Below are 16952 nucleotides of genomic sequence, written 5' to 3'. Positions count from 1 at the left end.
TCAGTGGCATTCCTATACACCAACAACAAGACAGAAGAAAGAGAAATGAAGGAGTCGATCCCATTTACAATTGCACCCAAAACCGTAAGATACCTAGGAATAAATCTAACCAAAGAGACAAAGGATCTGTACTCAGAAAACTATAAAATACTCATGAAAGAAATTGAGGAAGACACAAAGATATGGAAAAACGTTCCATGCTCATGGATTGGAAGAACAAATATTGTGAAGATGTCAATGCTACCTAGAGCAATCTACACATTCAATGCAATCCCCATCAAAATACCATCCACTTTTTTCAAAGAAATGGAACATATCATCCTAAAATTTGTATGGAACCAGAAAAGACCTCGCATAGCCAGAGGAATGTTGAAAAAGAAAAGAAAAGCTGGCGGCATCACAATTCCAGACTTCCAGCTCTATTACAAAGCTGTCATCATCAAGACAGCATGGTACTGGTACAAAAACAGACACATAGATCAATGGAACACAATAGAGAGCCCAGAAATGGACCCTCAACTCTATGGTCAACTCATCTTTGACAAAGCAGGAAAGAATGTCCAATGGAAAAAAGACAGTCTCTTCAACAAATGGTGTTGGGAAAACTGGATAGCCACATGCAGAAGAATGAAACTGGACCATTTCCTTACACCACACACAAAAATAGACTCCAAATGGTTGAAAGACCTCAATGTGAGACAGGAGCCCATCAAAATCCTAAAGGAGAACACAGGCAGCAACCTCTTTGACCTCAGCCGCAGCAACTTCTTCCTAGAAACATCGCAAAGGCAAGGGAAGCAAGGGCAAAAATGAACTATTGGGACTTCATCAAGATAAAAAGCTTTTGCACAGCAAAGGAAACAGTCAACAAAACCAAAAGACAACCGACAGAACGGGAGAAGATATTTGCAAATGACATATCAGATAAAGGGCTAGTATCCAAAATCTATAAAGAACTCATCAAACTCAACACCCAAAGAACAAAGAATCCAATCAAGAAATGGGCAGAAGACATGAACAGACATTTTTCCAAAGAAGACATCCAAATGGCCAACAGACACATGAAAAAGTGCTCAATATCGCGCGGCATCAGGGAAATCCAAATCAAAACCTCAATGAGATACCACCTCACACCAGTCAGAATGGCTAAAATTAACAAGTCAGGAAACGACAGATGTTGGCGGGGATGCGGAGAAAGGGGAACCCTCCTACACGGTTGGTGGGAATGCAAGCTGGTGCAGCCACTCTGGAAAACAGTGTGGAGGTTCCTCAAAAAGTTGAAAATAGAGCTACCATATGATCCAGCAATTGCACTACTGGGTATTTACCCCAAAGATACAAAAGTAGGGATCCAAAAGGGTACATGCACCCAATGTTTATAGCAGCAATGTCCACAATAGCCAAACTGTGGAAAGAGCCAAGATGTCCATCGACAGATGAATGGATAAAGAAGGCGTGGTATATATATATACAATGGAATATTATGCAGCCATCAAAAGGAATGAGATCTTGCCATTTGCAACGACGTGGATGGAACTGGAGGGTATTATGTTGAGTGAAATAAGTCAAACAGAGAAAGACATGTATCATATGATCTCACTGATATGAGGAATTCTTAATCACAGGAAACAAGCTGAGGGTTGCTGGAGTGGGGGGTGGGGTGGGGGGGATGGGGTGACTGGGTGATAGACACTGGGGAGGGTATGTGCTCTGGTAAGCGCTGTGAATTGTGAAGACTGTTGAATCTCAGATCTGTACCTCTGAAACAAATAATGCAATATATGTTAAGAAAAAAAAAAAAGAAGAAGAAGAAGGTAGCAGGAGGGGAAGAATGAGCGGGGGAAATCGGAGGGGGAGACGAACCATGAGAGACGATGGACTCTGAAAAACAAACTGAGGGCTCTAGAGGGGAGGGGAGTGGGAGGATGGGTTAGCCTGGTGGTGGGTATTGAGGAGGGCACATTCTGCATGGAGCACTGGGTGTTATGCACAAACAATGAATCATGGAACACTACATCTAAAACTAATGATGTAATGTATGGGGATTAACATAAGAATAAAAAAAATAATAATAAAATAAAACTTTCAAATATACAGAACAATATACAGCTTGCTGGCTTGGTGCATTCCATTTATTTATGTTTTGCTTCTATTGGCTTTGTATTTGATGTCAAATCTAAAAAATTATTTCCCAAGACTACTGTCAAGTTGCTTACTGCTTATGTTTTCTTCTAGGAGTTTTATGGTTTCAGGTTTACATTCAAGTCTTAATCCATTTTGTGTTGATTTGTGTGTGTGGTGTAAGACAATGGTCTGTTTTCATTCTTTTGCATGTGGCTGTTTAGGTTCCCCAACAGCATTTTTTTTTTCCCAACAGCCTTTATTGAAGAAACTATCCTTTCCCCATTGTATTTTTTGGCTCCTTTGTCATAAATTAATTGCCCATATATGCATAAAATCTACTATTATTGTATTGCTGTCTATTTCTCCTTTCAGATCTATTAATATTTCCTTTATATATTTAGGTGCTCTGATGTTGGGTGTATATTTACAATTGTTATATCAGATCTATTAATATTTCCTTTATATATTTAAGTGCTCTGATGTTGGGTGTATATTTACAATTGTTATATCTTTTTGATGAATTGATCCCTTTATTTTTACATAATGACTTTCTTTATCTGTTGTTATAGTTTCTGACTGAAATCTATTTTGTCATATAAGCATAGCAATCCCTGCTCGCTTTTGGTTCATTTACATGGAATATCTTTTTCCATCTCTTCACTTTCAATCTATGTATGTCCTTAAAGCTGATGTAAGTCTTTTGTGGGCACATAGTTGGGTCTTCTTTGTTTGTTTGTTTTTCCATTTAGCCACTCTGTGTCTTCTGATTGGTGAATTTAGTCCATTTATATATAAAATAATTATTGATAAAAGTGGATTCCCTGTTGCCATTTTGTTAATTGTTTCCCGGTTGTCTTATAATTCCTTTGTTCCTTTCTTCTCTTGCTCCCTTCCTTTGTGATTTGGTGATTTTCTATACTGCTATGCTTAGATTCCTTTATCTTTTGTGTATGTATCTATTATAGGTCTTTTGCTTTGGGGTTACCACAAGACTTACATAAAACATTTTATAGTTATAACAGTCCATATTAATTTGATAGCAACTTAACTTTGAACACATACTAATGCTCTACATTTTTACTCTCTCTCCCACCACCATTGTTCTCGATGTCACAATTTACATTTTTACCTTGTGTATCCATTAACAGATTACTATAATTATAGTTATTTTTAATACTTTTGTCTTTTAGCCTTCATACTGGATTTAAAGGTGATTTACCTACCACCGTTACATTAGAGCATTCTGAATTTAAATATATATTTACCTCACAAATTTTAATATTTTGTATTTTTACTTTCATTTATTTCAAAATACTTCTTAATTTCCTATTTTATTTCATCACCGACCCATGAGTTATTTAGGAGTGTGTTATTTAGTTTACAAATATTTGGGGATTTTCCACACATCATTCTTTTACTGACTTCTATTTTAGTTCCACTGTAGTCAGAAAACATATTTTGTATGGTTCTAATCTGTTTAAATGTAGGATTTATTTTAGGACCCAGAATATGGTCTATCTTGGTAAATGTTCCATATACACTTGAAGAAATGTGGTATTCAATTATTTTTAGGCCAAGTGATCTACAAATATCAATTGTATCAAGTGGGTTCGTACTTTCTACTTATTCTATCAATTACTGAGAAATGGGTGTTGAAATCCCCAGACACAATTATTAAATATAATTATGGATTTGTTCTCTTTTCCTTTCAGTACTATCAGCTTTTGCTTCACATACCTTTTATTTATATGATTAGATGCATAAATATGTAGCTTAGGTTTCCTTGATGAATTAACCCCTTTATTTTGAAATGACCCTTTTTATCCTCAGTAATATTCTCTGATCTATTTTTAAGTAACCTCTACACCCAATGTGGGGCTCAAACTTACCATCCCCAGATCAGAAGTCACACACTCTACTGACTGAGCCAGTGAGGCACCCTGTAACATTCTCTGATCTAAAACCTATTTTGTCTGATACTAATATAACCACTCCAGATATTTTTTGATAAATATTAGTATGGTATATCTTTTTCAGTCCTTTTACTTTTAACCTGTTTGGGTTTCTAGATCTAAAGCACGTTTACTGAGGGCAGTATAAAGTTGGGTTTTGCATTTTTATCCAACTTGACAGAACTCAACTTGTTTATTCTCTCTTAGAGATAACTATTCTTTGTCGATTGATATACAATGTCTTGAAAACCTTTGTTTTATACATTTTGTCCTTGTTGTTTTTTTAGCTGGTAGGGTAAACCTGATTCCTACAACTTCCATCTTGGGTGGAAGCTGAAGTCTTAATGCTTCTTTCTTAATGTTATAGCACCTGCAACCTTCTTCAAAGGAATATTCTTGGGTTACTAGTGCCACTTTTCTCAGAGAGGTGAAAGTTCCTGGAAGTTTACAAATCCTTGGAGTAGCCAGCAGCTGGTAACTTGTTCAGAGTATGAAAGCCTAGTTCTTCTGCCTTCAGGTGAGATAAACTCTTTGTAATCTGTGCTCTGGAGTTCCCTGGGACTAGGCTGACACTGAAATCATAGCCTTACTTTTTGTATTCTTTTTTGTCTTGCCTCCCTGACTACCTTACTGATTTCATATTATCGCACATTTCTAATTAATCACTTGCACCTGAATCCATATCTCAGTGTCAGCTTTTGGAGAACACAACCTAAAATTTGCTTGCATTTTAAAACTGCTTTTCTGGGGGTGCCTGGGTGGCTCAGTCAGTTGGGCATCTGCCTTCAGCTCAGGTCATGATCCCAGGGTCCTGGGATTGAGCCCTGCATCGGGCTCCCTGCTCAGCGGGAAGCCTGCTTCTCCCTCTCCCATTCCCCCTGCTTGCGTTCCCTCTCTCACTGTCTCTCTGTCAAATAAATAAATAAAATCTTTTTTAAAAAATTTAAAAAAATAAAATTGCTTTTCTGTAAAATGTCTCCTTGATTGGTCTGTTTTGCTTTTGCTCCCACGTTTTTTGAATTGTTCATTTTTTCAAAAGAACTTTAGAATAAAAGTGTGGAGTTGAATAGATATTTAGAATATATCCAGGGTACCTGGGTGGCTCAGTCGGTTAAGTGACTTTTGATCTCAGCTCAGGTCTTGGATCTCAGGGTTGTAAGTTCGAGCCCTATGCCTACTTAAAAAAAGGGTTGGGGGGGCCTGGGTGGCTCAGTCAGCTGAGCACCTGATTCTTGATTTTGGCTCAAGTAATGATCTCAGGGTTGTGAGATCAAGCCCCAAGTCAGGTTCCATGCTCAGTGTGGAGTCTGCTTGAGAGTCTCTCTCTCCCTCTCCCTCTGCCCCTCCCCCCACTCTCACACACACACTCTCTCTCTGTCTCTCTAAAATAAATAAATAAATACAATCTTTTTTTTTTTTTGAGAATATATCCAATTAAACTCCCTCAGTTAATAAATGAAGTAACCCAGGTTCAGGATGGTAAATAACTAACTAATCCATTTTACATAAGAGTAACTGAGAGCAACTGAGGCAAGCTTAAAATCAGGTTTCCTCATTTGGGCTTATTTGGGTGAAACATGCTTTTAATTTTACAGTAATCAGATTTTAGTAGCTATTGGATAGTGTGTCGTAAACACTTACTTATGAATACTGCCAGATATAAATGTGCAAACCTTTTCTGCAGGTGCAAGTTTGTACTTGTACAGTTTGATTACCTTCCTCATTTTATGATCTTTGAACATTAACTCCTGGTTAATGGTAAAGCAAGTGAACACGTGCATTTTTCTAAATCTTTTAAATTTAAATTTTATACCAAAAACCAGTCATATTCACATCTCCCTCCCTCCCTCCTATCCTCTCTCACACTCTCTCCTCCCCTCCCAACCTCCTCTTCTTTCCCTCAGTCATAGCACTTCAAATTTGAAGTAAAAATCACAGAGTCTTCAATACCTTATTGGCATGCAGCAATCTACATGGTGCTGTGGTCTTGGGACTGATATCTCTATTTCCATACTTCTGGATTCCATGATCTCATCTTTCTTAATTTACTCTTCTTTTGTAGCACATCCCTCAATAGCTTCTTAATTTTCCTTTCTGGTAGATTTCCTCAACTTCATCTTCTAACTCCTGTAGACTTTATTTCTGCTATCATATTTTTGCTTTCCAATATCTCTTTTTTATTCTCCCAAAGTTTCACTTTTAGATAGCCTTCTGTTCTTGTTTTATGTCATCAGTATCTTCTCTTATTTCTTTGAAGATATTAATATAGTAGTTTTTAAAAAATTATCATTCTGCTCCCAGCATTGACTATTTTCTGTAAGTTCATTTTATCTATTGGTTTCTTTTGGTCTTTTTCATGCTACATGCTCTCTGTATCTTAAAATGAGGAATAAAAATGCTGATGTGCAACTCTGTGTGCCTAGGTAGTATTTATTTATTTATATTAGGGTGATGTTGACCACTTGTCTTAACATTAGAGTAGGGTTTTTCATCTTTGGCACTATTGACATTTTGGATCAGATAATTATTTGGGGGGTAAGGACAAGGAATGATGTAATGCAGTGCATTGTAAGATATTTAGTAGCATCCACGGCCCCTACTCACTAGATGCCAGTAGCACACCTCTTCCTCACTTCTCCCAGTTGTTTATAATAGAAAATTTCTCCAGACATTGCCAAATGTCCCCTGGGGGCAAAATCATCCCTAGTTAATAACCACAGCATTATAGCAATGAGAGTTTTGAGAGTTTCTTGAGATAAACTCTCCAGTTTTCTACTTCCTGAGTGAGGAGTATAAACCCAGATACTAGCATTCAGAAGCCTACCAGAAGACTGGACCTGGGTATCTCACCACTCAATATAGAGACCTTGACTTAATCTCTGCCGTAGGCAGAATAATGGTGTCTCAAAGATGTCCACATCCTTGTCCCAGGAACTTGTGACTATTTTACATTATGTGGCAGAAGAGAATTAAATTTGCAGATGAAACTAAAGTTGATAATCAGCTGACCTTAAAATGGGGAGATTACCCTGGATCATACAGTTGGATTTAAAGGTAGAAGAGGAAGGCAGCAGAGTGAGTGTCAGAATGATGCAACATGAGTGACATGCCATTGCCGGCTTTAAAGATAGAAGGGGGCCATGAGCCACGAAATGCAAACTGCCTCTAGAAGCTGGAAAAGACAAGAAAACAGATTCTCTCCTAGCTTCTAAAAAGGAGACTGACACCCTGACTTTAGCCCATTGAGACCCATTTTGGACCTCCGATCTCCAGAACTGTAAGATAATAAATTTGTGCCCTTTTAAGCCACTAAATTTGTGGTAATTTGGTATAGTAGCCATAGGAAACTAACACAGTCACATTGCTTTCAGTTTGGTACTTTATCAGTCACCCTCACCTCTGCTTGATATCCTCAAGACCAGAACCAACTCGGGACAATCTCTCTCATCAATCAACAACTCCCACTGATCTTCTCTTAAGGTTGAAGAAGGGGCAGTCTCCAGGCATCTGGATTAGGGAAGGGACCTAGGGAGCAAACTGCTCCTGAAGCAGATTTTTAACCAATCCTCCCATTTCAAGCCCTCCCCCCACCAACTCCCCAAGACTATTTAGAGGTATCTTGTACCTCTAATCCCCAACATTACTTAGAATTCTGCAGCAGAGATAAAGTTGTTTTTATTATTACAAGTACATTCCTCTTTCTCTATTCTGCTAAATCAATCACCACTCATCCTCATTCCTTCTTCCAAAATTTATAGACATCCCTTGTCTGCTACCTTTCTCATTCTTTTTGATCCTTAAAAGTTCCTGCTATTGGTTCTTTACTGCCATTTGAGTAGGACTTTAAAAAATAATGGAGGGGCGCCTGGGTGGCTCAGACGGTTAAGCATCTGCCTTCGGCTCAGGTCATGAACCCAGGGTCCTGGGATCAAGCCCCACATTGGGCTCCCTGCTGAGCAGGGAGCCTGCTTCTCCCTCTCCCTCTGTCTGCTGCTCCCCCTGCTTGTGCTCTCTCCCTCTGTCAAGTAAATAAATAAAATCTTTTAAAAAAAACAATGGAAATAAACACTCACATGTTTAATTACCATATTTAACGAGTTTTATTTTTAGCTGACATTTTATGGGGCCTTTACTGATTTGGGATAAAACCTCATATGAATTACAGTAGTTGAAGCCTTCAGTAACTCTAGAGAGTAGGTACTATTATTTTCATTCACATTTTATAAGTAAAACAGATGCTTAATTCACGTGACAAAGTTAATTTAATGGAACAAAACTAGGATGGAACCCAAGTCTTTCTGACTCCCAAAGCCCATTTTCCTAACCAATTAAGCAATCTTGTTAATTTATACACATTTCACTCTAGAGCATGGGTCAGCAAACTATAGCCTAGTCATCAAATCCAGCCTGTCACCTGTGTTTATAAAGTTTTATTGGAATAGCCACACCCATTCTTTGACTGTGGTTTATGTCTACGTTTGTGCTATAATGTTAGAGGTGAATTACTGAAACAGAGACAATCTGTCCCACAAACCCTAGTTATTTATTCTTTGATCATTTGTGGAAAAATTTGCTGACCCTTACTCTAGAAAATAACCTTATTACAAGTTTTGAGGTCATGGTGTCCTCAGGTACTTTTAAAGCTTTTATTACTGTATCAAATCAAAGACATTCTTTTTATTGTTCCCTCAAACTTTTGTTATCCTGCAGATAGCAATCTTTGGTCATGGTTAAAAAAGAAAGTCTCTAAACCAATCTCCTTTGTGAATTCTTTCCCATACTCAATCATACTTGCTCCCTTTTCTGTGCTCCTACCTCAATTATTATAATTATAGTACTTAATGCAGTTTCATTCACATAATAGTTACTAGTTGTGATTCCCTAGGATCTAGCAAGTGCTGGGGCTGAGTAGATTATTTACTTAATAAGCATTTACTAAATACTTTCTAAGTGTCAGTGTTCTAGACACTGGAGATATAAAAGTGAATATGGCAACTTTTAATATAGAAAAGAAACTGAGCATGGAGTCTGGGCCTATGGTCCCTGCAACAGCTGCAGCAGAATCACCAGAGTGCTGAGGTACATCTAGAACTATTGAATCAGAATCTCCAGACGTAAGGCTCAGTAATCTGTTCATAATCAGCTCTTCAGATGATACTTAAGTAGGAAAGTTTGAGAATCACTGCATCAGTAGATAGGAAAGGCTGTTTCTAAATGGGAAATATTATGAGAAGAACAAGTCTCACATGATCTCTCTTAATACAACCAATTTGTCAAAATATGATCTTCTGTTGTTTATTTCTTCCTTCCAAAAGATTACTAGGCATACTTAACTGGGAATTTGGACACTGCTCCCATCTCTTTTTTTTTTTTTTAAAGATTTTATTTATTTATTTGAGAGAGAGAGAACACCTGAGAGGAGATAGGGTCAGAGGACGAAGCAGACTCCCTGCCGAGCAGGAAGCCCGATGCGGGACTCGATCCAGGGACTCCAGGATCATGACCTGAGCCGAAGGCAGTCGCTCAACCAACTGAGCCACCCAGGCACCCGACACTGCTCCCATCTCTTACTAAACTTCTCTTTTATACCACTGTAACCCTGTACCTGGCACAGTTCCTGGCACATAGTAGGTATCAATAATTTGTGTTCAACTGTTGAATATCCAAAGTAAAACCCTTCAAGTTGTCCTAGTATGTAGAAATAGGAGTTTTTCCAGCTTTAGACTGGAATGATATGAAGATCATTTGAGTACAAGGAATATAACATACCCAGGCAAATGTCTGGTCAACCTATACCTTGTTTTCCTCCCTCTAGAAATGCTTCCTTCTAGCTCTCAGGGCCACTACCCTTGTGGGGAATATGAACCTCCCTCTCAAGGCTAAGCTAGACCAAGCAGAGCCAAGTGGACTAGTAGAAAAGGTCAGGCATTATGGATTCTTCTTCATTGTAGATAATCTCTTTCTAGAGGCTTTAATCTGCAGAAAGCCCTGGAGTACATTTTAAAAAGGATTACCTACCTCTGAGGATGATAGATATTCAAGTACCTACAATGAGAGGTTTATAATAATGGACTCTTGCTATGCCTGACATAGATCTATCCCTCCCACTAGAACCTCTGAATTATTTTGCTGGAGGCTACAACATTCTGAGTAGTTTGTTGGGAGTTGATGGGAGGTGGGGATAACTCACCCATACAAGTTTAGAGCTGAGCCGCTGCAGCTTGTTGGGCTAGCCTTTGATGCAGACTGGTTGGACAGGTTCTGGAGCTACAGAAGAACCGGTTTGACTGGCCTGTTATGCCAACATATTCTGGTTTGATTCCATGTTCCACAGACGGTAGAAACCTGCCCAGCCAGTTAAATGAAAGGCATATTAGGTTATCCATTGCACACTGTATATAGCTTAGATGCAGCAGGACTCTTCTACATAGCAGTAGTGTCTAGCAAACTCTAGCATGGTCCAGAGAGGTGGCTTCCTCTGATTTACCGTTTAAGTTCATAGCTTCAGAAGTCAGAAGTGAAACACCTTGCGCTTTTGACCCAGAACAGAGGTTTTCTAAATAAATTGAAGGGTAAGTTAATATGTTTTTTATATTCCTCAATTTACTATGCACTTTTGAAAGGTTAAATTAAGAAATGATGTTTAAACAGATATCTATTTTTAACATAATACCTGGATTATACCTTTTCTGTAAAGTTGGTTAGATATTATTTTATAATACTTATACATAAGTTCATCGATTTTTTTAGGTAAAGATTATTTGGTATATAATACATTATACTTTTGCTACACTTTTTTTAAGTTGGGCATGGCTATAGTCATGAAGAAAGCTGGGTTGAATAATTTTGCTAAATATATTTCACTTATTAATGATTCATCTTAAGCCATCTATTTCTTTGATAATATACTGTTATGTTTTATAGGCTGTTGCTATATGGTAACAATTTCATATGGTAAATCTAATTGTGAATATGATAATAATTGCCTTTTTAAGGCACAGAAAAATAGTGTTGGCCTGCCTGGTGATCCTAAGTACATTACAGGAACAATTCACAGGTAAGAATTGAGGAGTGTGAAAAACAAAGATTGTGGAATCTGGTAACTGATTAACTATTGGAGCTCAAAAGTACTTGCTGAGCTGAATAGAAAGGAATGAAGACAGGTTTTGTCATGCCTATTAGGTCTGAAAAACTTTTTAAGTTGTTTGGATCTTCCTTTATATTATATTTTAAAATAATTCTTTTACCCCTCTCTTTCATTGATGCAATTAATTTATTTTAAGTAGTTTGTGTCATTTAAAATCAAAGTTACCAATCCCTTTATATTTATTTTGGTTACCAAACTACCCCCTTAGTTATTAATACTGGATTGATTTGAATGCACATAACTTCTGGGCATTCAATTAACATAGCAGCTGACATATGAATTTATCTGGGATTTAAAATTACTTTTTAAAACAGAATTGTACTGAATACTTTCCTGTCAAGAGCTATTTGTAGGTCATTTTAATATGACTTTGTCTTAAACTGAGCAAGACTGATGCATCTTTTTCATTGTCCCTAGGGTCCTCACTTTGTCATGATGTTCAAACTCAAAGGCTCTAAGAATTTCTTTAGGATGTTATTAAAGAATTTTTTTATAAGTGAGAAATAATGTTCAGATGAGATATTTTTTTGCAGGGAAGGTTTGGATGCTTTTCAGTCCTACTCCGAGGCAAAATTTCTGAAAATTCAGCTAAACTTCTAAAAAGCTATGTAATGTTGAATCTGCATAAGGAATATGCTGATTCAGCAAACTGAAATTAATTTTATTCAGCATAAACTGTATTCTGACTATTTTAGGGGGAAATATGGATCAAAATTTATCGGTTGAATGCTTCTCTTTTCAATTAGCTTCTAGGCAAGATATAGATATATGTCATTAGAGTATACTTTTAGTGTTTCTGGTAAGTATGTTATACATATTAATTTAAAATTTTTAAACTATACTGTGTTTAAAATACAGGGCTTATTGTTTAAAGATAAACTTAAATGGGGATTCCAATTTATTTAAGTAAGCATTTTTTATGTTTATGGTTTTGAGGAAAGCTATTTAGAAACTAGCTATATATTTCATATAAAATCTATGGGTAAAATTTCAAGCCTAACTACACTTTGGAAAAGGATTCTACAGCTTTCATATAATAGAATTTTCAGTTTCAAATATATGAAAGTTCTATTAAATATGACCTTCATGTATTTCCCGTAAATTAATCTCTTTAAAATACTGATGCATTGTGATGTTTTGTTAAAATTAAGGACATGTGGATTTATAAATCAAATTAGGGAGCTGTAAGTGTATGTGTGTGTATTTTATATAGCCCTACATTATCTCAGGGCCCGGGTCAAAAAGTATTCTACTCATCTAAAAATCTCTTTATTCTTTAAGTTGGGGATGCATTCCTTTGTCCTTATTCCTAGCCACTCAGTTTCACATAATGACTCTTACTGTCAACAATGCTAGCTTTCTTAACAACTGCAACCTCTTTCCTTCCTGAACTCTTCATATGTTTCCTACAAAAAGCACTTAGAATCATGAAATTTTTAAACTTGAAGAACTCTTAAAGAATAACTAATGCAGGGGTACCTGGGTGGCTTGGTTAAGCATCTGACTCTTGATCTCAGCTCAGGTCTTGATCTTAGGGTCATGAGTTCAAGCCCTGCGTTGGGCTCCTCCCTGGGCCGGGAGCCTACTTGAAAATAAATAACTAATGCATCCAACTCCTCATTTTTCAGTTGAATAAAAAGCCCCAAAATGTAGCTAAATCACTATTATTCAATCTAAAGGTAGAGCTGGGGCCAGAACATCCGTTTCCTGAATACCAGCCCAGACTAGTATTTTTCACTATCCTACATTGAGTCATCTGAATATTACATGAAATCTAATCTACATTTTCTAAAAGAATTGTAAAAAGGTAAAATTATGAGTCTCTGCTGGCTCATAAACAATAAAAATGTTTATTTTCTTAGTACATATGTGCACATACATATATATTTTTTCATATATGTGTGTGTGTGTGTATTGTTTTAGGCACTCTTACATGGATATAGTTTAGGATTTGCCTAAGAAGTTAGTACTTCTAAAATTTGGTTAGAGGGGCGCCTGGGTGGCTCAGTTGGTTGTCTGCCTTTGGCTCAGGTCATGATCTCAGGGTCCTGGGATGGATCACCGAATTGGTCTCTCTGCTCAGCAGCAAGTCTGCTTCTTCCTCTCCTTCTCACTCTGTGATCTCTCTGGCCCTCACTCTCTCTCAAATAAATAATAAAATCCAAAAAATAAATAAAATAAAATAAAATAAAAAATTTGGTTAGAATTGGCAGGAAAGTTTCAATAAGATTATAAAGACCAGAACTGCAGGATTCAAAACCCATTTTAGAGGTAATAGAACCTGCTTTTTAAGGGGTAAGTTTCTTAATACAGTGCTTTGCACACAAGTTCTCAAAAAATGTTTTAAATGTTTTTAGCTTGAGGAATTCCAAAGAAATGGGACCACAGAAAGCTTGAGAACCAAAGGCTCAAAAATTCCAATTCTGATTCCTAGAACTAAATGTTAATTCTCCTAATCCCCTTATTTTTTCACAGGTAAACTTCTACCTGAGGGACATTTCTTAACTTTAGTAAATTTAGCTCAGTCCAAGTGGACTCTAAAAAATAATCACTTCATTTGTTTCTCATTTTTACAATCAAGAGAAAAGGTAGTATACTGGAAAACATATGAGCTTTTGAGTCAAACTAAGATAGATTTGAATACTGGCTGTTACAGACTAGTTTACCCTTGGGAATTATTTAACTTTGAATTCTCTTTTCTCCGCCTGTAAGTTAAGGAAGCTCATACCATTCTCTCAGTTTTGGGGAGGATTAAATGAGATACTGTGCCTAAAACACCTAGCATAGTCACTAGAACACGATAGGTGCAACAAATGTCAATATCCTTCCCACTTCTTTAAAAGAATGTATCATAAATTTCAACAAATGGCTTAAGTAAGAGATGTCAAAACTTAGCTTGGAATATACATTTTATTTCTCTCAGAGAGATAAAAACTAAATTAGCAACCTTGGAAGGTGTCAAGGAGAAAGGCCTTCTACTGCCCTGTGGTCCTTCTAGCTGGACTCAGAATCAGATTGACATGAGACAGATTAACAGGGGAAAATCAAACTTAATAGTCCTTCAGGGAATCCATATGGACGTGAAATTCCAAAGACAATGAGGCAACATGAAGCTTATATGAGCAAGGAGAGGGGTAGGGTCTGATGATACAAAGGGGAGGAAGACCATTAGCAAGAAGGTGAAAGGAGGTGTTTGGAAAAATAAAGGTTGCCTTATTATGCAGATAGGTTCCTTAGGCAAAGGAGAGTCTTTTTTTTTTTTAAGTAGGCTCCTCACCCAATGTGGGGCTTGAACTCACAACCTTGAAATCAAGAGTTGCATGCTCTATTGACTGAGCTAGCCAGGAAGCCCTAAAATTTCAAATTTCAATCATCTGTACCAAAGGAAGGAACTGTAGCATGGATAGTACAAATTATACCTTACTTATGCCTCATATCTAGGTTTTTCAAAGACATTTCATATCTATTTGTATCTATTATTTTATTTTTTTTAAAGATTTTATTTATTTATTTGACAGAGAGAGAGAGACAGCAAGAGGAGGAACACAAGCAGTGGGAGAGGGAGAAGCAGTCTTCTCGCGGAGCAGAGAGCCTGATGTGGGGCTCAATCCCAGGATCCTGGGATCATGACCTGAGCTGAAGGCAGACACTTAATGACTGAGCCACCCAGGCACCCCTGTATCTATTATTTTATATGACATCAGATTAGTTGGCCAAAGATTTCTATATGCTCTAAGGCTTGTGCTCTTTCTAGTACTAATTGAATTATTTCTTCAGGGCTCTAGAATATGTTTGCTCCTCCAAAAGATTATCTTCCAAATTAAATTTATTATAGGTCAATATTAAATTATATTTCATTCTCTTGGTAATAAATAATGATAGAGAGATTGAGTCCAAAATGTATTGGGTGTAAGAAGTAAGACGGAATAGGATTTAACATTTTCTAAAAGTAATACTAAATAAATGATAAATTGATTATAAGATGAAACCAATGAGATAAGTTCACACGTGAGATATTATGAAATGCTATATCATGGGTCAAAACGGAGTTCAGAATAGTGTGACAAAACATTCTAAGAGCTTGACTAACTAAAGTTGGGTCAACGGGGTACCTGGTTGGCTCAGGTGGAAGAGCATGTAACTCTTGATCTTAGGGGTCATGAGTTCAAGCCCCATGCTGGGTGTAGAGATTACTAAAAAAACAAAAAACAAAAACCCTTAAAGATAAATAAATAAAGTTGGGTTGATGACCCATCTTCCAGTGTGTAAATAATAAGCAGGAAATAGATTATGAATTGGTATTAGAAACAACAAATAGATCCACTTATAACACAAAGCTCTTGGAATCAACTTTAATTTCCTGAGAGATTTTTTTAAAAGATTTATTTATTTATTTGAGAGAAAGAGAGTGCGTGCACACAGGCATGAGCAGTGGGAAGGGGTAGAAGGAAAGAATACCAAGCAGACTCCCTGCTGAGCATGGAGCCAAACACGGGGCTCGATCTCATGACCCTGAGATCAGGGCCCCAAGATCATGACCTGAGACAAAACCAAGAATCAGATGCTTAGTGACTGTGCCAGCTAGGAGCCCAAATTGTTTTTCTCTTAAAGTGAAAAGCTTGTATGTAGATGGTATACTTAAAGACAATAATATCACTTCACCAATGTAGTCCACTAATTATATAATATTCTTATTAAAACTATTTTATTAGATACATAAACAATCTAGCTTTATTTGACTACTCATTAAGTTAGTATTCAATTTGCATATTTATTTTCATGCATTTAGAGTGGATATTACTATAAACAATTGAAAAGAAGGCAAGGAGTAACATAAATTTAAAATATATTTTTAAAATATTTCTTTATAGGGGCGCCTGGCTGGCTCAGTCGGTAGAAAATGCAACCCTTAATCTTGGGGTCGTGAGTTCAAGCCCCACATTGGGCATAGAGCTTACTTGAAAAAAAAAAAAGAATTTTTTTAAATTTCGGCATAAAATAGCTAATTTGGATAAATCGGCACTAACAACCAAACTTGCTATGGATCAAAGACTAACTAGGAAATAGAAAATGTTATAGCTCATCCTTAAAGACATACAGACTTAAAAGTAATCAGAAAACTATTGCCTTAGAAGTTATGTATTACTGACAAAGTGAAAATATAACTTGCGTGGCAAATTTTTAGTTTCAAAGTTCTACCTTAAGTCTATTCCCTTGAAGGTTCTTTGCCTATCGTTACTACGATTTAGATTAGGAGTTAGAAACACTTCCCTCCCACATGAAAACATTTTAAATCTAATGAATTTCTAAACGAATCTTGAAACATTAAGAAATACAATATCAGTAACTTTATGCAGCTACATATACGGACATGGAACAGTATTGTAGAATTCTGTGATGTAGATCTTTATTTAAAAACTTACATTTAACATATACAGGTCTAAATTTGGAGGGCAAGGTCTCCTAACTGAAAGTAGATGGTAAAATCAGTCACGTCTCTAAAAATATTAATATCGTAACCAATTTTCAATAACATAATAATTACTGAATGGTAAATACCATCTACATAGCATTTTAGTGAGCTGTTAAATTCTGCTCTAGTCACTTTCCAAGCAATTGTTTAACAAAATTTAAAACAAACATATGTTGTTCGGAGTAAGTATACTATTTAACTATAATATTGAACTAACCACGGACCTGGCTACGGGCCATTCAGCAAGAAAAGCTGT

General features: G+C 36.6%; 1 long non-coding RNA gene across 1 annotated transcript in view; it reads right to left on the bottom strand.

The window, feature by feature from the left end:
• LOC118004676 overlaps window positions 1–16952 on the bottom strand; it is a 150149-nt gene that overhangs the window by 120487 nt on the left and 12710 nt on the right. The window contains exon 2 of the long non-coding RNA XR_004677668.1: window positions 10267–10421. This is a non-coding gene — a long non-coding RNA (uncharacterized LOC118004676). The remainder of the gene's footprint in view (window positions 1–10266; window positions 10422–16952) is intronic.

Source organism: Mirounga leonina, unplaced genomic scaffold (genome assembly GCF_011800145.1).
Source record: "Mirounga leonina isolate KUSES-001 unplaced genomic scaffold, KU_Mleo_1.0 Mir_93, whole genome shotgun sequence".
Classification (NCBI taxonomy): domain Eukaryota; kingdom Metazoa; phylum Chordata; class Mammalia; order Carnivora; family Phocidae; genus Mirounga; species Mirounga leonina.
The sequence above is the reverse complement of the archived record's forward strand: the minus strand, read 5'-3'. Positions and strand labels throughout refer to the sequence as shown.